A 24,594-nucleotide genomic window follows, 5' to 3' on the forward strand; every position below is an offset into this window, starting at 1 on the left:
ATAATGATTTGGTCATGTATGCTTATTTTGTATCTAATTTATACTTTAATATATTTAACATGTATTGGTCATCCTGCCATCTAAGGGAGGGGTGGGGGGAAGGAGGGGAAAAATTGGAACAAAAGGTTTGGCAATGATCAATGCTGTAAAATTACCCATGCATATAACTTGTAAATAAAAAAAAACTATTAAAAAAAAAAAAAGAAGAGGATTATAACAAAAAAGAGGCTGAAGAAGAATGAGCAGAAGTAAAATCATAAAAGAATGAGAGAAAATCCAGGAGGAAAAACTATCAATAATGTCAAATGCTGCAACTAGCTTAAGGGGTTAAATAATTCTTAATATTAATTAATAATAAAAATAGCTCAAATAATTCTTATATTTGAAAAGGTGATGAGATTTTAGCACTTTTGACCTTAGAATTGCAGTCTCAGAAATGGTGCAAAGTTAGATGAAAAGGTCCAATTCATTTTACATTTAGAAAAACAATCCATGAAATCAATATTATTGGTAACATTATTATAATTGACATTTAAGGCTACCTCTTTATTCATAGATTTTTGCAAAGCTGTAAACATTGAGAATATGTGTATTTTTTTTAAACTTATCTGCCTCTTACCAGGATCAAGTGCGCGTCCATCATAAACTGTTGCCATCTATAAGAAAATGAAAAAATAAAATGTATTACTTTATCCCAAATGTGTCTTCATATTACTACATGGTAGTACAGTCAATGCTTTTTCTGCTATATAAATAGAATTTAAACTTTTTTCTGTTTGTTATTCATACTATTTTAGAATCACTAATATAACATTGAATCACAATAATTTATAACCTAAGTAATAATTTGAAGCATCAAGATACTGTAGACTGAAAATAAGGAGGCCTGGCTTCTTATGCTGGTACTACCAATTTATTTTATGAAATTTGATAAAGTACCTCACTTCAATGGACCTCAATTTTTTCAATGGTAAAATTAGGAAGTTGGAATAATGGATATTAGTTCTAAAATTATATTACTCTAAGCTAATTCTTATTGTGTGTATATATGTATATAATTCCATTATTTCTATATATACATATATACCACCTATACATACATGCATAATATAGGCATATGCCTGTATAAATATCTATCACATATATATATATATACACATACATATACATGACAGAATATATAAACAGTTGCTTCTATCATTTAAACCTTGTTTCCACAAAAGGACAAATGTAATTGGTTATTTTATACTTAATGAATCCCTTAGTCTTTACTTCTCAGCCTTTACCATATTTTCCAGGAATTCTCAAATTGGTATAATTTACCTCATGGTTTTCAACATTTCAAAGGAACAAAAGCAAAATAAGTACGAATTTTCTATACTAAAATCTTAGTCCATTAGAATTTTTTACTTTACTATTCTTCATTTAAATAGTTAAAGTTCTTTACCCCTAGTTTCCAATGGTCATTCATGGGTTAAAGGATTCTAATGTTTGTCTTTTTACATTTCTACTCTTTTATTTCAGTTTTCTATCATGCTTGTTTCCCTTTTTGTTTTTTCTTTGTTTATAAGTTTCATTATTTTTGTTCTTACTACATTCTATTCCCCTGCAAGCTTGAAGGGTCAGAAGTGCTGGGTTTAATAACACTGATTTAATTTTCCTCTTTATACTTACATTTTCATTTCCAGGTAGTAATGTTGGCTTTGCATTTGACTTTTGTTGATTGTTAAGTGAGTCCACATTCCTAAATAATACCATCAAAGAAATATTGAGAATCTATGCACAGGCATTTTCCCCTAATATTTTGTCTCTAATTGTAATCAAACTACATATTGTTGGAGAAAAAATAATATGTGAACATGGTTGTATCAAGAATTACTCAGCACAGAATCAGGAACTAACAGAATACACATTCATCATATAGAGGATTTGTGTTTTTATCTTCAGGAGGCACTCCTGGTAATTCTTTCTACCTAGATAAAATATACAATGCATAATTCAGAAGTTCAGTTTTAGGACTTGCCTAAGGAATGGAACAGTTAAGTGATTTGCCCAGGTGTCATAACTTTCATATCTAATAATTGTCAGAAATGAAAATTGAATCCAACTTTATGCCCATTCACTCTGTGTTTTTCTGTATATCTCTCTCAATCTCTGTCTCTGTCTTTATTCCTTTCTTTGTCTTTCTCTCTGTTTTTCTTCTGTCTCTGACTCTGTCTCTTTTTCTCTTTTTCTCTCTTAGTTAGCCTTATTTATATAGTGAAGGAAAGTGGCGAAGGGACTGGGCAACTATTGCACATGCTCATAAGTAAATGACATATGCCTTCTGCAAAAGCCTATGTTACAGTTGCTAAGCAGGAAAAATTAATCCTAAAATTAAACTAATTTTTTTCAAAAATTATAAAATTAATTGTGATCATTTAAATTAAAAATAATGCATATAATTTTAACTATGTCCTCACCTTTAAAATGTATTGGAATCATTGTTAAAATCTTAAAGATGAGATTAACAGACAAATATGAGCTCTTCTCTTACCTGGGCATCTCAATGATCTCCTTAGTACTAACGCTTGGCTGGCTCACTTGATGCTGGTAACAATTGGGAAAGAATCTTGAACATCCCGAAGCACTAATTTTAAGGAAACAATATATGCTGACATGAGATACATAGTCACTCAAAGCATAAGTAGTTAACATTAATATTGATGAAATAGTTGCTAATCAATATTCACACAAGGTACACTATGTCTATGGAAACACTTATTTCCAAACCATCCTCTACACAGCTGATGAAGTAATTTACCCAAATTCAAGTCTACTATGTTATTCTTTTCTTTAAAAATCTTCATTGGCTCCCTATTGCCTGTGGAATGAAATACAAATTTCTGAGTTTAATATTTAAAGCCCATCCATACCTACTATTCCCATCTCATTTCTCATTATCCCCTTTTATTTCAAGTAGAAAAGGAAGATAGATGACAGAGTGAAATAACCAGGCCTGAAGTGAGGAAGACCTGAGTTCAATTGTGACCTCAAGCATTTACTAGCTTGTGATCCTGGGAAAATCCTATTTGTTTCTCAGTTACCTTATCTGTAAAATGACTTGGAAGGAGAAATCACAGACCCTTCCAATGTCTTTGCCAAGAAAGCACAAATTTGGGTATACAAAGAACCAGATATGACTACAAAACAACTGAACAGTAAAGAGACAGATTTTAGAGGATATCGAAGATTTTTAAATTGAAGTATATGTGACATGATTAGATCTGAAATATAGAAAACTTCATTTGACAGATGGATTAGAAAGTGACAAGAATTAAAGAAGGAAGACGCATTTGGAAGTTATTATAACAGTTCAGAGGAGAATGATATAGGATAGTTATGTGAGAAGAAAGGGAGAAATGTATGCAAGAAATATTATGAAAGAAAAATGAAGAATATTTGACAATTTGGTAGATAAAGGGTACAAGAGGAAGAATAAAGAACTATTTATAATTCTAAATTTGCAAGTTTGCTTGGTTAGAAAAATGTCCATGTGTTTAAAAGAAATAAGAAATTTAGGAAGGGTGGGTTTAGATTGAGAGATAATAATTTGGTTTTAGCTGTCTATAAGACAATACAGTAGAGATGTCCAGCAAAATATGGCTAACAGAGGGACAAGGATGATTTTCCAGTCAAGAATAATTAGAAATGATCAGATCAAAGACAGAGCAATATTATGAAATATTAATTTAAATTATTAATAAAAGAAATGAAAAAAATTCACATAAATGACTATTAGTGATCTTTATGTGTATGTTTTATATTTCCAGTTGATTTTTTAGCTTAAGTGTATTCAAATTTATTCTGATTTTATGTGTTTAATAGACATTGATATATTTCATCTATTATTTTAATCTATTGATCTTTTTGAATTTCAATCAATTAAAAGTTTCAACTATCCCTGCTAATTTCATGTCATCTGCAAATTTGTGAAGTATGCAACTGTTAAATTGATAAAGACACAGTCGATTGTAAAACCCTTCAGCAAAGCACTACATGTGTCTCTTTAGTTTATATTAATCTGACAATCAATTCTCTTTGGGCCACATCCAGTCATCTAACCAATTCTGAATGCATTTGACTATATTGGCTTCTTATCTTCTTCACAGGGATATCATGAGAAACTTTGCAAAATGTCTAACTGAAATATAGCTGTACAAGACAGTATATTCCTAATTATTTAAGATAGTAGTTATTTTACTTTTAAATTTGCTACTCTAAGATTGCTTGTATTTTAGTTTTTAAACAAATTTTTCCTACTCAAATTCACCTCATCCCATTTGAGTCTATCTTTTTATTAATTATAGTAACCCAGAACTAATGAATAAATATTTATTTGCTATCTATGAGCTCGATATACTGTTACCACAAAGAACCTATTTAAAAAAAAATAATTTACATAGCCAAACTCTCATTCCTTAGTCCCAGGTAGTATTTCCAATGAATCTGACATTTACACCTTTATAGGATGTTACAGATCGTTGCCTAAATAAATGAATCCTGGAATCTTCAGGTTGAATTTCAAGGGAAAATATCTCACTGCTATAATACCACTATTTTACCCTGTATCTTCTTTTCAAAACAAAGCAACCATACTTTTTCTTAATATATCAATTCCAGTAACTATTAACAAAGTAAGATGGAAAATGAGATATTCTGTCTAATTAGACAAATATGTTCTAGCCACCATGTTCTTTAATTTACTCTCATTCAGGCAAAAGTTTATTTTGTTTTAGGATCTTGAATTATTTAATAATTTTTTTAGTCCATAGCCTAGACACTCTTTCATGATCTTTTTTAGTCATCCTTAATGGTATTTATAGGGAATTAAGTTGTTTAAAGAGAAGTAATAATTCAAATCTTACTCTTTGAAGAGACACCATGCCACAGCATAGACACATATCAAAAAAAGGACACTTGTTATAGTTATCACTGCAGAAATCCAATTATCAGGGGTCCAGTAATATGAAATTCTCATTAATATAGATGTAGTCATCTGAAAATAAGAGTACATTTATTAAGCATTAATAGTTAGATGCCTTAGAAACAGCATATCTTGAAGTTTTTTTTTTTCTTCACTGGGGATGGATGGCTTATAAGTATTCCATTCTTGTAGGTCAACTTTATTTTTTAATAAAATGAAGTTCTGACTGTTATTATTAGCATAATTTAAAAGAATAAAACATTTCTAAGTTTGAATACTTAATTTTCTGTCTACAGAAATAAAAAAAAATTAACTGTTCTCCTAAGTAGTTTTAGTGAATATGACATTAAATATTAGATAATTTTACATCTTATGTGGAAAAAAGTTATTGGCTAATAATATAACAAGCAAATTATCAAGAGAAAAAATAATTTTCTTGTCACTATGTTTAGGTTGACTAAAAGTGAAGATTAAATTTTGAACAATGATTCAGAAGCTAAAAGGATAAGGAGAAAGGATTAAGGAATTAAGTTCAGCCAAGAATCAGAAACATAAAGATTTAAATCTAAGATTCACACATTGAAACCAAGAGAAAGCAAAGTCAAGAGCCCAGGAAATTAGATTTAATATGATTAAGAGAAAATCATTTTTCATTATAGGCCAGAACAAGATAGGATAAAAGTGGCACATAATTGATTTAAATATTACTGCCCTTGGCACTAGTCTTCCTAACTAGTCTTGTCTCATCTATATGTACAGGATCATTTGAAGGCTTTTTTAAAGAATCACATTAATATATATGCATTTTTCATGAAAATATTATCTATATTTTAAGTGCTTTATATTTTAACCACTTTAAAATAACTTTTTTTTTTCATAAGCAATTTTCCTTGTATTTTCTTAATGGTTGTTTAATACCCAAACACTAAATGGATTCAATTAATCAGATGTTTTATATAATCACATAGTGTTCAAGCTAAAAAGGATCTCATTCTGACACACTAGTCCAAGAAGGAGAATAAGCTTATTTGTTTAACTGTCACTTTCAGACTTTCATTCTGCTACTATGACTTAATATCCACTCCTTTTTTGAATTTGGCTGGAAAAGTATATTACTCCTTTCAAATACTCTTCTAAGTTATCTATCTATTCCTTGAATATTCTCCATGTTTGTCATGATCTTTAATTCTTGCTTTTAATCTTCCTCTTCAATCCATTTATACTAGTGAATTTCAAAGCACATACTGATATTTTGTAAAGACTTTCAACTTCCCAATATATCAACCTCCTTAACTCTTGTGACCTATAAACATTTACTCCTTAACTACACCCAGGGCCAGTCATAACCCTGTATTAGTTTCTGACAGCTGTTCCTATTAAATTATTTTTTTAAAAATACGATGATATTCTTCTAAGAGAACTTTGTGCCAGTCTACCTTTCCCTGTCTTAGTCGTTTGAAACCTATTACTTATTCCAAGGATAACCTCCAACCTCTCTACTCGGTTCTATTCTAAGCCCTTGTCACTGTTCATTTCACATTCTTCCCTTACAAGCCTTAACTCTATTCTAACTTTTTCAGCTTTAAATTGTTCTCTACTGTTGAATCTTGTCTGCTTGTAATTATTGTTGCTTATGACTTGCCAAATCCCAACCTTGCATTATTGCCACCATCTCTAATTCTATTCTTGAACGGCTAAACAGTACTGGAGGAAGTCTTTCTGTAATGGGCTGAGGCTTGAGTTGATGCACTGAGGTCCCAAGCACATGAGGCTAAATAGTAATTGGACCATACTCTATTAATATATAAGCTTGGAGAAAGAATGGCCCCCGCCCACTCTTTGTGCAAGTCCTGATGTGTTGTATAGGAAATGACGATTCTGGTGGGTAGAGGCAGGGGAGTGGAAAAGGAAGGGGAAGAGAGACTGCTTGCTTTTGCCATTGCGATGACCTTTCTGTTTGTTTCTCTTCTTCTTTTTGCTTTTTGCTGAGGCAGTTGGGTTTAAGTGACTTGCCATGGCCACACAACCAGGAATTGTTAAGTGTCTGAGGCTGGATTTGAACTCAGGTCCTCCTGACTTCAGGGCTGGTGCTCTACCCACTGAACCATCTCCTCCCCTTCCTTTTCCACTCCCCTGCCTCCACCCACCAAAATCGTCATTTCCTATACAACACATCAGGACTTGCACAAAGAGTGGGCGGGGGCCATTCTTTCTCCAAGCTTATATATTAATAGAGTATGGTCCAATTACTATTTAGCCTCATGTGCTTGGGACCTCAGTGCATCAACTCAAGCCTCAGCCCATTACATCTCCCGCTTTCTTTTGTTTTAGAACACAGGTGATCATGCCATCCCTGACTTCTCAGGGAGGTGAGAGCCCCCAAGGGGAGGTGATCACACCTTCCCTGACTTCTCAGGAAAGGAGGTGAAAGCACTAAAAAGGAGATAATCACGCCCTCCCTGACATCTCAGGAAGGGAGATGAAAAGCACCAAAGGGAAGTGGGGGTTGCTCGCAGGTTTCTGGGCTCAAGGGTCTTATTATGCACAAACCCATCAGCATGGGAAGTATTACACAAGCACATAGCAACAATGCAGAGGCTATTAGTGATGACTCTCCCCACAGTCAGTGCAGGCTTGATGTGGTGTAACAAATATGAATTACACACCCAAATAACAGTATAACAAACAATATAAATTGACATTGTGTTGTAAAAGATTGCCAGAAGTCCTAGAAGGAGAGTATGTAAACAGCAGTCACACATACACCTTCTTCAGCAGCCAAGAGATAGTCCAAAACCAATCTATTGTCCATCGCTTCACATATCAGGGAATCCAATGATCCCCCCAAGTTTTTGAAGTCCAGCAAAAGTCTTTTTATGTCTTAGGGAATCCAATGATTCCAGCAGATTTTGAAGTCCTGTAACAGTCTTATCATTTCTCAGAAAATCCAATGATTCCTGAGGGCTTTCAAGTCTTATGTCTCAAAGAATCCAATGATTCCTGAGGGATTTAAAGTCCTACAACAATCTAATGTCTCAGAGAATCCAATGATTTCCGAGGGTTTGGAGGTCCAATGATTTTCTATGTCCATGAGTCAAACACCATAACTGCCACACGCTTTCAATGGTGAGCACAATCAGCAACAGAACCATCCGATGTTTCTTGGGTCTTCTCCTTCGTTTCAAGGGTCTGCTCCGTCTCTCTGCGATGGACAAGGCGAATACAGCTCGTTGGCACCCATCTGATTCCTTCTCCACCTGTAGAGATACAAGCAAACCCTCTCCCCCAAGCAGTTAGCGTATCTGGTCCCTTCCATTCACCACTTTCTAGGTCTCTCCACATCACCTGGCGATTATCTAAAGATAGCGGAGCTGCTCGCACTGGACACTGCCCTTCCAGTGGGTTATAAAACCTGTCTGCTGGAGCCAGTGCATCTTTGTCAAAAATCAAGAAGTTAATAGTATAAAGAGCTAGATTTAGAAGCTCTCTAGGGTTACCTGTGGCTCCCCCTTTCTTTTGTTTTTGGAGGAGCATCTTAATGTCTCTGTTTCTCCTCTCTACTATTGCCTATCCTTGAGGATTAAAGGGTATGCCAGTGGTGTGTAAAATCTTATACTGTGCACAAAAGGAAGGGGAGGAGATGGCTCAGTGGGTAGTGCACCAGCCCTGAAGTCAGGAGGACCTGAGTTCAAATCCAGCCTCAGACATTTAACAATTCCTGGTTGTGTGACCATGGGCAAGTTACTTAAACCCAACTGCCTCAGCAAAAAGCAAAAAGAAGAAGAGAAACAAACAGAAAAGTCATCGCAATGGCAAAAGCAAGCAGTCTCTCCTCCCCTTCCTTTTCCACTCCCCTGCTTCCACCCACCAGAATCGTCATTTCCTATACAACACATCAGGACTTGAACAAAGAGTGGGCGGAGGCCATTCTTTCTCCAAGCTTATATACTAATAGAGTATGGTCCAATTACTATTTAGCCTCATGTGCTTGGGACCTCAGTGCATCAACTCAAGCCTCAGCCCATTACATCATACAACCCAGTTGATAGGGGTCATATGTAAATTTATATTACCCAATCTTAACTGGGCCTTCACCAGGAAATTTTTTCACCATTTTCAATTTGATTATCTATTGTATTCTCCAATGAAGTTATTCCAAATATTCTCTTCTCAAGCTTTCTACAACATCCCCTTCCCTCTTCCATAAGAGGACTTTCCCCCATAATTCACTGGAAAAACCTGCCATTCATCTTTATCTCTCTCTCCTTCCCTGAATTATATCTTAAAACACCTTGACATATTCCTCCCCCCCCCCCCCCCGCCTTCCCATCCCTTTCTCCTTTATTCTAGCTTCAAAAGAAATAATAGTTCATTATCTTGCCAAGGCCAATGATCATATCCCTTCCAATGACCTCTAGAAGACTGCCTTCACAATCATGCTTGAGTTACTGCCATCCCCTGGAATAAGAGGGCTATAATAAAGGACAGGGTATAGGTATCAGATCAAATCTACAAAGTCATAAAAGAGAATTAAAGATAGGTAATTTAGAATATTTAATTTAATGAGAGATACAGATAATAAAGAAAGAATATATGCAAAAGCCATGAATCAAAGGAAGAAAGTTTATTTCTGGGTTTTTTTTTGTTTGTTTGTTTGTTTACTGAGGCAACTGAGGTTAAGTGACTTGCCCAGGATCACACAGCTAGAAAGAGTTAAGTGTCTGAGATCAAATTTGAACTCAGGTCCTCCTGATTTCAGGGCTGGTACTCTATCCACTGTGCCACCTAGCTGACCCAGGAAGAAAGTTCTTTCCACATAGAAAGGGAAGATATATAATGAGAAAGATGAGGAAATAGAATCTTTTTTTTTTAATTAAAGCTTTTTATTTTCAAAATATATGCATGGATAATTTTTCATCATTGACCTTTGCATAGCCTTGTATTCCAAATTTTCCCCTTCCTTTTTCCCATCTCCTCCCTTAGATGGCAAGCAATCCAATATGTTATACATGTTAAAAATATGTGCTAAATCCAATATATGTAAATATATTTATACAATTATCTTGCTGCACAAGAAAAATCAGATCAAAAAGGAAAGAAAATGAATAAGAAAACAAAATGCAAGTGAAAAACAACAACAACAAAAAAAAGAATGAGAATGTTATATTGTGATCCACACTCAATTCCCACAGTCCTCTCTCTGGGTGTAGATGGCTCTCTTTGTCACAAGATCACTGGAACTGGCCTCATTCACCTCATTGTTGGAAAGAGTCACCTCTATCAGAACTGATCATCATATATTGTTATTGCTGTGTACAATGATCTCCTGGTTCTGCTTATTTCATTTAGCATCAGTTCATGTCTCTCCAGACCTCTCTGAAATCATCCTGTTGATTGTTTTTTAATAGAACAATAATGGAATCCTTTTTTTAAAAATAATGTCTTAGATTAGATACATGTGTTAAATAAAATCCTGTCTTGGAACCCATTAATATGGCATTCTCTCCTTATTGGTATAGAAAAATGTTGCACTGTGTGAGGGGCAGGATACAGCTGGCAAGAAACAAGAGAGCTTCAGTTCTCATCCAACCTCTTTTCTGAACTCTTCAAGTGCTAGTTCCTTTAAGAACTTTCCAAGCTTCAAGTTTTCTTCAAGTATCAACTCATTCCTGGCACTTATGGCTTCTAGCTTTGAGGGGGAAGATACAAGAGGCTAACACCACTCAGATTGCTGAGGAAGAAATCCCAGGAAGACATGAGTGGAACTGGTAGTCCAGTTTGCTATACTGAAGAATTTGAGGTACAATAAATAAATGACTCTGGAGTCAGCAGGTCCTGAGTTCAAATCTAGCCACAGATACTTGACATTTACTAACCATGTGATCCTGGACTAATCATTTAAACCTGACTCCTCATCTCCCCACCTCTCTACCCCCCCCCCAAAACAACAACAACAACAACAACTGATGAGTTTGCTTTGGGTGAGAGTTGGGATCGTTTCTCTAAGTTGATCTGCATTACTTCACTTCTAATTGGAAAGCTCCTTCACTCTGTATTGTCTGATATATATTCTCCTAGGTATAAACTTCCTCAGATGTCTGTTTTACTATAATTTGGATAAATGGCTTTCTTTTCTATTTTTATATGTTTATAGTGGAACTGATTATTGAATAAAAAAGGTTATGCCTTAGATATAGAACTTGGAATCTTCCTTTCACCTAGAAATGACAGTGATGAGAAGTTACATGTAACCTTATCATATATCCCAGATGGATAATATTTAACAGAGAAGAGAAATATACTTTTAATCTTATACCCATTCCCTTTAAAGAGACCACAGTGACTTCTAAACCCAAATACTTGTTTCCCCTCTAGGTAGGAATGAGTCTCCCTTGCCGTAATGTGGGAGAAAAGAGCCACACTATGATAGCCATTTCTCTCTCCCTGAAATTTAAAAAAGAAAGAAAGAAAGAAAGAAAGAAAGAAAGAAAGAAAGAAAGAAAAGAAAGAAAGAAAGAAGAAAGAAAAGAAAGAAAGAAAGAAAGAAAGAAAGAAAAGAAAGAAAGAAAGAAGGAAAGAAAGAAGGAAGAAAGAAAGAAGGAAAGAAAGAAAGAAAGAAAGAAAGAAAAGAAAGAAAGAAGGAAAGAAAGAAAGAAGGAAAGAAAGAAAGAAGGAAAGAAAGAAAGAAGGAAAGAAAGAAAGAAGGAAAGAAAGAAAGAAGGAAAGAAAGAAAGAAAGAAAACCTAACAAAACAAATAGAATGACAAAGGGATATCTCAACTGACTATTTAACTTAGAGAAAAAAAGAGGGAAGGAATTAAATAACTAGATAAAATGAGGAAAGACAAAAGAATTAATAGGCTAAATAAAAAAAAAATCAAAACTAGGAAAATTATAATATGTAGGAGTGGAACATAAGGTTGAAGTAAAGAAAACCCATGGAAATAGAGTTGCATTAAAATAGAATTAACAAAAATGATTGAAGAAATTAAGAGTTGTCTTTCCAGGTATAGAGAAACAAAGAAATTCTAACTGAAGGAAAAAATAGACAAAAATAGATAGAAATATAAATCTAACACATAACTTTAAGTGTGAATGAAGCCAATAAAATAAAAAAAGAGTGAAAAGAATAACGGAATCAGCAAAAAAAATTAATAAAGACTTACTATGTACACTTGTATTCTAACAAATTAAGAATTTTAAAATGGAGAATAATTTCAAAATATAAAATACCCAAACTAACAATAAACCAGTTAGAGATCTTAAATAATCCAGTCTCATAATAGAAATAGAACATCAATGGTAATAGGAATAGAGAAATGGGTACTCCTAACTATGATGGAGTTACAGCAGAATTCTATTAAATATAAAGAACAACTAGTTCCAATACAATTTAATTTATTTTCAAAAACTAAGAAAGCACACTACCAGATGCATTTCATGTAATAAATATTGCCCTAATGCCTAAAACAGAGAAGAGTAAGTCACATCACAGAACAATATCATCAATGGATGACTGAAATTTTTTTAAATAAAATTTTGTCAAGTAGGCCATACAAATTCATCTAAGCAATTATTCATTATGTTCAAGTTGGATTTGTACCTGGGACAAAAAAATAGTTCAGAATAAAGAAAATGATCAACATAATTAATCATATTAAAAACATCAAAAATGATATCGTTATCTCAATAGACATAGAAAACAATTTGTCATTTATGATAATGACTCTAACTAGTACATATATAGAAGAAAATTATTTAATGTTATAGAAAGTATCTATCAAAAACAACACTAATCATCACATGCATCTGGGATAAACTAGAAGCTTTCTCAATAAATACAGAAGAAAAGCAAAGTGTTCTATTCCCCTCGATATTACTTTATCTAATTCTATAAATGCTAATAATAGCAGAAATAAAAGAAAAAATAAAAATAATCAGATGAAATAAAAATATTCCTATTTATTGAGGACATCATTATAAAAAAGTACCAAAAACTCTAGAAAGACATTAATTGAAACACTTAAACAATTTCAACTAAGTGATAGGCTGTATTTCTATAAAATCCAAATCTATATAAGTTTAATTTCTATCAATATAGTATATTCCAAGAGGCAATAATGGATAAATTCCTTTCTCATAATTACAACATGCATAGAAACAATTTACTAATGGACACAAAATGGTTTTTAGGTTAAATTATAAAGTTTTTTTAAAAAACATAAAGAAAAACTTGAATATCTCAAGAAATATTTGGTAATCATGGCTAAGCCATGACAATATAACAAGTTTAGTACTCAATTTCATTTTATGTTTTTAATACTTTATCAATCAAATCATCAAAGGCTGTATATATATAGAACTGTATAAGATAACAGAATTCATTTGGAGAAATGCGAGAACTATAATATCAAGGAAAATAATTTTAAAATCAGAGATGAAAAGGTGACAGAACTTTCAGATCTCAAATTATATTATAAAACAACAGTCATTTAAAAACAGTTGTACTGGTTTAAAAAAATACAGAAGTAAATTAGTAGAAGAGACTAGAAAATGGAGAATTAGAAACAATGGAATTCAGCAATTCAATATTTGGATAAAACTACTTAGGGAAGAGCTCCCTATTTGACAAAAATTGGGAAATCTAGAAAGAAAACTTGCATATATTAGGTTTTGATTAATATGCTATATCCCATTTTAAAATAAATTGCAAATGAAAACATGTTATCAATTTTTAAAATAATATTATAAAAATTAGAAGGGAATATATCATATCTTTTCAGAGATATAGGTTGGAATTATATTATTAACTCAAATTTGGGCAATTTTAAAAGATGAAATAGATAACTTTTTTTACATGTAAATGAAAAATGGGAGCAGTTAAGTGACACCATGGATAGAGTACCAGACCTGGAATCAGAAACCAGGCCTGATACACTATCCATGGTGTCACTTAACTGAGTCCAAATCTGGCTTTTGACACTTATTGGATGTGTAAACCTGGGAAAATTTAACCCCATTTGCTTCAATCAACTCATCTGTAAAAGAAGCTAGAGAAGGAAATGGCAAACCAATCTACTATCTTTGCCAAGAAAACCCCAAATTGAGTCACAGTCAGACATAACTGAAAAACAAAGAACAACCATAAACTGAAAAGTTTCTATAGAAATAAAATTAGTACACTTAGGACAAGCATATAAGCCATCAAATTTGAAAGAAAAAAAATGTAGTTCTGAATTACATTTCCTAGATAAACGATGTCTATTCAATGTAGTATCTATATCTACATCTACGTCTACTTCTATAAACAATATGTGCATATAGGTGTATACATATACATATATACATATGCATACACATATTTAAATAAATGTATAACATATAATTTGTAAATACAAACATGTAAGTATATGTGAACAAAATCCATTTGGATATGAAAATTGTTCTCAAAAAATAATTTCAAAATATTAGTGATTTTATGAAAGAATGGTCCATATTACTAATAATGAGAGAAATGTATATCAAATGTATATCAAAGGAATTCTTATGTTTTACCTTATACCTGAAAATTATCAAAGGTGTCAAAAGTATTGAATTGTTGAAGCTATAAAACAAGATAAACTTTTAGAGAACTTAAAAATATGAAAATAAAATGATTACAACATCCATACTCTTCGCTTTGACACAATGATTCACTTCTCTGTTTATATCCCCAAGTAGGCCATTGATAAGATGAAAATTCTCTTATTTACCAAAATATCTATAGCATCTTTTTTGGGGGGGTAGCAAAGAATTAGAAATAAAATAGGCATCTATCAAGTGGGGAATGGCTAAACAAATTATGTAATATGATTGTAATGGAATACTAAATATTTTGAATATAAATAATATAAAAATTTACATGATTTACTTCAGAGTGAACTAAGTAGTGTCAAGAGGGCAATATGCATACTAACTATAATTTAGGCAGAAATAACTAACATACACACAAAGATACACACAATCACAGATGAATGTTGCAAAATTTAAACAATGATCATGGCTCCAAATGAGAGATATCAGAAGTTAGTCATACTCTACTCCTTTGTAGAGATGGAAAACTCATTGGTTTGGTACTGTAAATGTGTTTTCAGTTATTTTGAGGGTTTTTAAAATAAGTTTTCCTGATTTTTTTTCTTTTTTGTACAGTATCATTTGTAATACAGGATGTTTCTTTGAGAGCAGGAAAGGAATATGGGAGAAAATATGGCAATGTGAAAAAAGATATCAAAATTTATTTTTAAGTGAAAGTTCAAGAAGGAAATTTTTTAATGCTTCCCAAATAATCAGAAAAAAGTAACATTAATGATCAATTTTCAAAATTGTCATATGTAAGATTCTTTAAAATATTCATCTAAAATTTCAGTTTCAAGAAGAGAAAACAAATATTTAAAAATGAATATAGTTACAAAGTAATAAAATAGCAGATACTAAGTAATCACTACTGACTTCTCAGCCTAAAAACATCGACATTCCTGTCAGACTATTAACTTCATTCTCTCCTCTTCACTGAAAAATATTTAGAAAAAGTAGTTTCAATTTGCTATATTTTCTTCCTCACCATTTATTAATTCCTTATTCCCTAGAAAGAAGCTAAATTCAGGGAACAAGTTAATTTTCTGTAGAATATGCACAGCTCCATTCCCAGTCTCTTCATTTATAGGTATTGGAACTAAAAATCTCAAAGAGATTTTGATCCACAGGCTTACACAATTATCTGTTGAACATTATTACCTTGATATTCAACTTTGCTAAAGAGTGGGATTGAATTTTTACCTTCCTTTCTAAAACCTTTCTCTCTTCTCAAAAGAAAAAAAATCCCTAGTTTTGCTAATAGTAACACCATTCGTATGGTCGCCCAGTCTCAAAATCTAATTCATCTATGAATTCTACCTGTCTCCTTTAGCACTTGTTACAAGGATGGACAAAATGAAGGTGTTCAAACATATCTTCTAAATACATTGAAAAATGAATGGCTGCACTGATGGATGAAAGATGAATAAATGAATTATTGAATGAACAAATTCCATCAAAATAAATTCCAATAATTAATTAAGAGACACACGTATGAGAATTGGGGTCAAGAAGACCTAAGTTCAGATAATGCCTCAAATATGTATAATATCAATCATATCTAATCTTTAACCTCTTTTCTTTCTTAATTATAAACCATTTTTTAAAATGCATTTTCTCCATCTACCCTTATCTTTACCTTCACATTGGTCTTTATATCATGTACATGCTAATTTGATTTAAAAGAATTAATTTATTGAATTCTTCATAAAATTTTTCTATCACTTCATCTTCTGCAAAAGGCATAATTATCTTCATGGAAGTCTCTTTGCCCATGTTGATCAGATGGTTTGAGCAAGATGATCAATAATAATATTTCTTGCTTCCTTTGAGTCCAGATGAAACAATTTTCCCCAACTCCTATTTACCTTTCCAATGAGAATCTGCTAACCATCCCTCTGTTTAGTCATAATATGAGTTGTGGTTTCACTTATGATAACTTTAATCAAGATGTCAATATTGAGATAGTTTGGACCCTCCATTGTCATTGGTCAGTGAAAAGGATAAGGATTTAGCCAATCAACAGCTGAATCAAAGTTTATGGTTAGCTTAAAAGTTCTGATTTCATACATTCCCTTTTCTGCAATTACAATATTTTTACTTCAGAAACAAAAGAGATCCATAGAGGACTGAAAACAGTTTTGTATTTTTTCTTATTTTATGGCTTCCCTTGCCAGAGAATTCATCACCTTATGCCCATTTTACTGGTAATAAATTTTTCTATATGTAGCTGAGCTGGTCCTCAGGAAACAAACAATCTGTGACACTACACTCAAGACTTTCTACAGTGACAGAATCTGCTAGAGTTTGTGTTATAATGAAATAAGTTTTTCAAATAAGAATAAAATTTGAAATGCATAATTCATTAAATCTGCATTCTAACTCAGTTTATCCAATCAGACCAGGGTTTTTTATTTGATCAATATATCTATTTATGCTGTCATGAACTTATATGTCAAGCTAATGAGCACTCTATAAATTTCTTCTAAGAATGATGTTTTTATATGTAGAAAATAAATAATTTTACAAAGTAAATCAAAGTTTAGTAAAAATAAAGATATAGGGACACTCCCCCCTCCCACCCCATAAACATTATCCATTCTCAGAAATTTATCCATAGACTTGTGCATTTTCAGTTTAAAATTCTTAATTTAAACAGTATTTCAAGGACATTTCTGTTAAGTTTAAGAAAAAGTTTTCTCTTGTCCTTACCTTTCTTAGGAAACAAGCACAAAATATAGACCAGATAGATCATAGGTAAAAATATCCAATTACCTTCAAAAGGGAGGAGGTACATGTGGTAGCAAAAAATTCCAAACTAAAGTTGTCCACATTTAAACAATTTCCACTTTTGCCAGGAGATGGCAGAACAGCACACCATAAGTTTTTGTCAAACTTGTTTATTGACATTTTCTAAGGCAATATAAGGTACAAAGCTGGATTTCCACAAATAGAAAGGAAAAGTTGACCTGAAACTTTACAAATGAAATAACCCAAGAAGATAATTGTTTTAAGGACAGTAGCTCAAGCAATGATTTTCTTTTAAAGTGAAGCAAAACAATTCTGATTACTGGAAATTTCTGGTAAAGAATAAAGATTGTATGACTCTACATAGTTTACATTGTAAGAATTGGGCATGTCTGGACAAAGGAAGACCAAGAGATGAGAATAAATACTGACAGTGCCAATTGTTCCATATTACATAACAGATCAACCACTCATTTATCACTCCCTTTTAAACTAAGCAATCTGCTATAATCACAAGTGCTTACTAGACTAGCTAGGGACAATATAGATCTGTCATTAAACACCCAAATTCCTTCTCAATTCATCTGGAAATGATACCTTTACCTAGTACAACATCATATGGAAATAATACCACCAATGTAAGTTCTGAAAAAGAAGCAGAGAGTGTGTGTGTGTGGGGGCAACCAAGCAACCAATAAATAATCAATAAATTTTAACATAATAAAAAAAGGGTTCAATCTAATGTATTAAAAAGTATAGTTTTTAACATTCTTGAGAAGCAAAATCTTACCTCTGTAGCAAGATGGTGGTTGTAATATAAATAAATAAAGATAGGTGATATAACAATTACAGGGACATATACACACACATATTTATATACATATATATGTGTGTGTGTGTGTGCATATATATGTGTGTATACAATTATGTTTGCCAAAAATGACCACATAGTATACTGTATAAAAACTGACCTTAGAATTAGAAAAACTTGGATTCATGATCTTTCCCCAATATCATTAAAATCCCCACAGTCAAATCACTTAAACTCTCAGCACTTCTTCATAACTCTCTAAGCAGTAGTAATAAGAATTTACACAGTTAAATTATCTTTATAATCCCAGGTGTAATCTACAATGGGACAACTAATTGGCACAGAGGATAGAGAGTTGGGCCGAAAGTCAGGAAAGCTCAATTTCATGAATTCAAATCCAACCTCAGACACTTCTTAGCTATATGAACCTGGATAAATCACTTAATTCTTTTTGCTTCAGTTTCCTTCTCTGTAAAATGAGCTAAAGAAGGAAATGATAAATCACTCCAGAGTCTTTGCCAATGAGGTTACAAAGAATTAGATATGACTAAAATGTTTGAACAACAATAAAAAATAATCTGCAAAGGGTACTTGTCCAATACTTTTCACACTTTTATCTGCAAAATAACAACTCTCTCTTCCAATGTGTGTATACACACTCATATTTATACATTTATTTGTATTCATATATATATATGTATCATATGGACACATATAGCTATATTTGTATTCATAAGAAAGACATATCTGTTGATTTTAGTGAGTTAATCAAAAATTCAAAAGTTTGAATTTTTAAAAAGAAGGAAGTATATGTAGAGAAAAATCTTTCTACAGGGATTAATGATAACAATGCCTTGAATTTATATAACATGTTCACTCCAAATAACTTTCATGTCTGTTATTTCAGTTGATCCTAACAACATTCTCATGAAATAGGAAGTACAAGTAGTCTAATCTCCTCTCTAAAACCTATACCTATAGTAAATATTTAAATATGTATCTAATTACAAGCTTGGCTCTTTTAGTTATATAGATATATTTTCAATTCACTATTTAGGTGTCTTGTGAGATCCAATTCTCTAGGTCGCCATTTAGTTCTCACATCTAATGATCACATTTGATCAAGCCAGATTTTCTGGATTGTTCTAGATTTTGGAGGATTCTTCAGATAGACTTCATTCCTGGGAATGGGACCAAAATCATACTATTGTAGCTTTCAGAAATGGGAGAAGAATGGAGAAAATAATATTTATTCAATTGAATTCAACTTAATGTTAGATATCACTGCTTGTCAATTCAATCTACTGTCAACTATGCTACCTTCATAACATTCTCTTAGGTTCCTTTCTTCTCCATTCACTAACAGAAATACCACCTTAGTTCAGTCCTTCCTCTGTGCACTGTACTCTGATCTATGATATTACTAAGGCCTTCAAGCTGGTCTGCCTGCCTCAAATCTTTCCTCATTGCAATCCATCTTCCAAATGACTATCAAAGTTATTTTTAATACAAATTTTGGAATCAGCTAGCTGCTGTAGAGGATAGAACACTGATCCTTGGGTCAGGAAAATCTAAGTTCAAATGTAGTTTTAGAATACTACTATGAAACAAAAATCTTCAACCACAGATCCTTCAAATATATATAAATTTTATCACTGGGAACTTTCCCCATTACTTTATATTGCAGTAGTCTAATACAGCAGCCCAAAAGGTTACTTTTGGATGGCTAAAATTCTAGCTATGAATCTTTCTGAACTTCATTCCTTGAATGGAAGACATAGACTCCATAGTATGTACTCAAAAGTTTTCCAAGTTGGTAGGACTTTCTAAAATTTACTCTATTTTCATAATGTATGGTCAATTCTATATCTGAAAAAGATAACAAAATAGTACCTGGATGCAAGTACCTCAATAAGAATAATTTGAGATATGGGGGAGGAGAAAGTTCACATTTAATTGAAATTGTATCTTTATAAGAAAATAAACAGTTGCCAGAGGAACATTACCCCTTAAAAATAAACTGCATGTAAAGTAATGTTCTCTCCATGCATGAGACAACTATATATAAATACACTCCAAAATTGTTCTTAAAAAGTATTTTATCTTGCACAAGAGGACATTTTAATACAATCATCTGTTTTTATCATGTTAAGAAAAATTTCCTTTTTTTCTTTATAACTTATGAACATCAACCAAAAATGTAGAAAAAAATCATTTCTACTGAACAGCTGAGTAATTCTCTATTACAAACATGAAAAAGTGCTGAAACAAATGACTAATGATGTACAGAAATCCGAGTTTGTATGTCATCAGACATTCATCTCACTTTTAAGAAAGTGACCATTGAAAAAATAGAAATTACCATCTGCCATCTGGTCATGCATTCAGTGTCATACAGCTGTATGCAGTTAATTTGATTTGATAAATAAACTTAATTACTTAAGTTCTTTCATTATCCAAAAAAAATGACAGTGACAGTACTCTGTCTTGTCATGATAGCTTTCATCAGTGGATATTATTTTAGGGTAAATGTACAAGACACTAAAGGATATCTACTGACAATTTAAACTTTACAATTAATTCTCATTTTAGTAATTTTGTTTTTGTTTTAACTCTTTCCATGTCAGTAATAAACTGCCATTCATCAGAGTCAAATGGTAATATGATATGCAATGTTGACAGATCTAAAAAAGCTTATGAGCATATTTCTACATGAGCTAAAATATTGTGGCAAAATACATGTTTTTGCCTGTTAACCAAAAATTTTAGATGAAAGCAATTTGGAAAGCAAAGAGTGTTAGGTCTGGAGGTGACTTTTGAGAAAATTTGATCCAATAGATCACATTTCCTCCATTCATGGATTATCATGTCAATTGTCAAATAGTGAGGAAGTGCCAGTAATGACCACAATATGAATATTTTAATAGTTAATTCAGTGTTCTATCTACTACTACATGTTTTCATATACATTGTATATAAATTCTTCACCTGATGGCTTTGATTTTTTCTAAAGACCAAACAACCTAGCATCATAAAGAAATGGAAAAATTTAGCAATCAACTTATGAAAAAGCTTTACTTTAAATGCCTAGACTTTGGTGATAAATTAACTGGGCAACTCTCTGAATTCCACATTTCTTCCTGCATATAGTGACATAGTCTAAGAGGGATTTTGCTCAAATTATTCAAATTTGAAGTCTATGCTGACCAAAAGCAATAACGCTTATTGAGGATTTTGTTTTGTTTTATTTTTTTTAATGCTATGTAGACCTGAATTACAAACTTCCTCGTAGTTGAAAAAAACTGTTCATATTATATATGAAAATTCTGAAAATGAAAACTATTATGTCTGTTAAGTATCATGATGCCATGACCTTGTCCCATTTTTTGTAGAGGAAGGAAGGCCAAAAGTGCAAAAATATGTAGATGTAAGGAAGCAGCCAAATATTGTTTATCATATTTATGAAATGTGGAATTCATAAGACAACTAATTCCTAGGAAAATGCCTAAGTCATGACTCAAAGTCCTAGGAAGAGAGAATAATTCAGAGTAAAGAAAATGGTTGTTTTTAAAGTATGTCCATACATTAAACTTACTTAATGAGAGGAATGTCACAGGGGCTATCAGGGGTTCATTCTAAGAACCTAAGCAGCTGAGTCTTAAAAGAAAACCCATGGTAGGAGCTTTATGAGGAAGTTAACATCAGAGAGATGGATTCTGAAGGCTGTTCATGAAAGTAAGACAAAAGTAATATCCGTTTTTGGAAATAGGAAGATGAGGAAATTTCAAACTCCAAAGCATAAACATTCCTTCAGCACAAATGACCAGGAATTTAGTGAAGATTTTTCAATCTTCAGGATTTAGATAGAACTTCAGGAGTTAACATAAAGCAGCAGAAATAAAGTTTTATTTTTGAGTTGTAAAATAGAAGTGAATGTGGAGACCCCACCAAAAATATGACAAGATGGTCTAGTGAAAAGAATCCATTCAAAGGACTGAGAAAGAGAGATTTTAAAAAAAGAAACACTTAGCTCAGATCATTTCTTCACATATTATCTGAAAATGAGGTTTGGGAGGGAAAGATTCAGAAAGTTTATAACACTATCTTTGCTAAGTATGTGCAACAGCTAGAAATTAGCTAATATCAAGAATATGATGCAGCAGAAAATTTTCTTTACTAGAGAGGAGGGAGATAATAAAGAACAGTGTTTAAATTCCTATATGGACCAATTTTCATTGTGGTTGTTGTTCAGTCATTTTGTTCAGTCCTTTTCACTTTTGTGACTCCACTTGGGATTTTCTTGGCAAAGATAATGGAGAGTGTTGTCATTTCCTTCTCCAACTCATTTTATATATGAGGAAATTGAGGCAAACAGGATAAAGTGACTTATCCAGGGTCATTTAGCTAATAAGTGTTTAAGGCCAGATTTGAACTCAGAGGGATGAATTTTCCTGATCCCAGACCCCCAATCTACTCACTGTACCCCCTAGCTGCTCAGTTAGGGTAAAGAGCACTGCTATAACATTACTTTAAAAAATTTCATTTTTTACTAGTTATTGTAACTCCCCTTTCCTCTATAATATTTCTCTAGAAATACTCTATAGCAAAATATCTAAATATCAGACAGTAAATTGCATTTAGGGAAAGGCAGCTGGATATTAAAAGAACCAGGAAGAAGAAGGGTAGGAGCAACATGAAAGCAATAAGGAACAACAATGGAAAAACAATGTGTGAATTTGGTTTGTTTATGTATATCCACTAGTTGCATTTTTTTTTGTTTTTTCTTTTTTTCAATAGGGATAAGTGATAGGTTGAAAAGATAGATTTTCACTAATTATAAGAATTTTTAAAAAGAATTTCAACTAATAAAAAATGGGGAAATTTTTATAGCAAATTTCTCTGATAAAGGTCATTTCTCAACTAAAGAACTGTACTAAATTTATAAAATTAAAAGTCATTCTCTAGGTGATAAATGGTCAAGTAGGAACAGACAATTTTCAGAAGAAAAAATCAAAGCTAAGAATAGTCATGATAAAATTATTTAAATCACTATTGATTAGAGAAATGTATATTAAAACAACTTTGATATCCCATCTCATACCTATTAAACTGGCTAACAGGACAGAAGAGAAAATGAGAAATGCTAAAGGAGATGTGAAAAAAAAAGGGACAACTTGCATTGTTGATAGTGTTGTGAATTGGTCAAATCTTTCTGGGAAATAATTTAGAACTATATTAAAAAAACTATAAAACTGTGCATACCTTTTTGACCCAGCAATACCATCACTAAATCTGTATCTCAAAGAAATCAAAGAAAAAGGGAAAAGACCTATATGCATAAAAATATTTATAGTAGCTCTTTATAGAAAAGAATTGGACTTTGAAAGAATGCCCATCAAATGAGGAGTGACTGAATAATTACTGTATATAATTGTGATGGAATACTATAATTCCATAAGAATTGACAAGCCAGATTGGTTAAGAAAAACCTAGGAGATTTAAATGAACTTATGGAAAGTGAAGTGAGCAGAATCAGAGCTTGTACATAGTAATGGCAATATGATAATAGTGATCAGAAGGTAATGACTTCAGCTGCACTCAGCAATAGGATGATACAAAACAATTCCAAAGGATCCATGCTGAAAAATGTGATCTATTTCCAGAGAGACAACTGATGAATTATGAGTTGAAATTGAAATATATTTTTCCCATTCTTTATTTTTCTTGTCTTTTCTTTTTTTACACCATGGTTAATATAGGCATTTGTTTTCTATGATTCCATGTATGTAATTGATATCACATTGCTTTTTCAATTGATGGGGGAGGGAGTAGAGGTAGGAACAAATTTGGAATTCAAATTTTATTTTTAAATGAATGTTTAAAATAAATAACATTTTTAAACGAAATAAATTGGGGAAAATGAAGCAGGTATATGCTTACTAATACCAAAATAAAATGGCAAAAGAGATGGGAGGGATGAATAGGGAGAGGAAGGAGTATACTTACCTTTCCTCAGATCCCAAGAGAAAGGAAATGTTTGAACCCTTAAGGAATTCCTGACATATTTGGACTGCTTTATATCTGTAAGTGCCCTAGGGACACACTCTTGTCCCTTACAGAGACCATAGGTACTTTGGAAGGTTTCCATTTACTTATTCCTTCTGATAAGCCTTTCTTTTTATAGCAGCTCTTTTTTGGTAGCAAAGAATTAGACATTGAAAGAATGCTCATCAAATGGGGAATGGTTGAAAAATTATGGTATATAATTGTGATGGAATACTATTGTGCTATAAGAAATGACAAGCGGGGGGAGGGGAGGTTTAAAAAAAAAAAAAAAAACCTAGGAGACTTAAATGAACTTATGCAAAGAGAAATGAGAAGAACCAGAACATTGCACATAATGATAACAGTCTTTTAACAATGATCAACTATGAATAACTTGAGCTTTTCTCAGCAA

General features: G+C 32.2%; 1 long non-coding RNA gene across 1 annotated transcript; it reads right to left on the reverse strand.

Annotated features, from left to right (window-relative positions):
* Window positions 1-629: 629 nt before the first annotated feature.
* Window positions 630-2,629, reverse strand: LOC127538107 (uncharacterized). Its single transcript, XR_007947676.1, has 3 exons — window positions 2,537-2,629; window positions 1,675-1,744; window positions 630-656 (listed from the first exon to the last, which is right to left on the reverse strand). It is a non-coding gene; the product is annotated as an uncharacterized LOC127538107 (long non-coding RNA).
* Between the last annotated feature and the right edge of the window lie 21,965 nt (window positions 2,630-24,594).

Source organism: Antechinus flavipes, chromosome 5 (genome assembly GCF_016432865.1).
Source record: "Antechinus flavipes isolate AdamAnt ecotype Samford, QLD, Australia chromosome 5, AdamAnt_v2, whole genome shotgun sequence".
In the NCBI taxonomy this organism is placed as follows: Eukaryota; Metazoa; Chordata; class Mammalia; order Dasyuromorphia; family Dasyuridae; genus Antechinus; species Antechinus flavipes.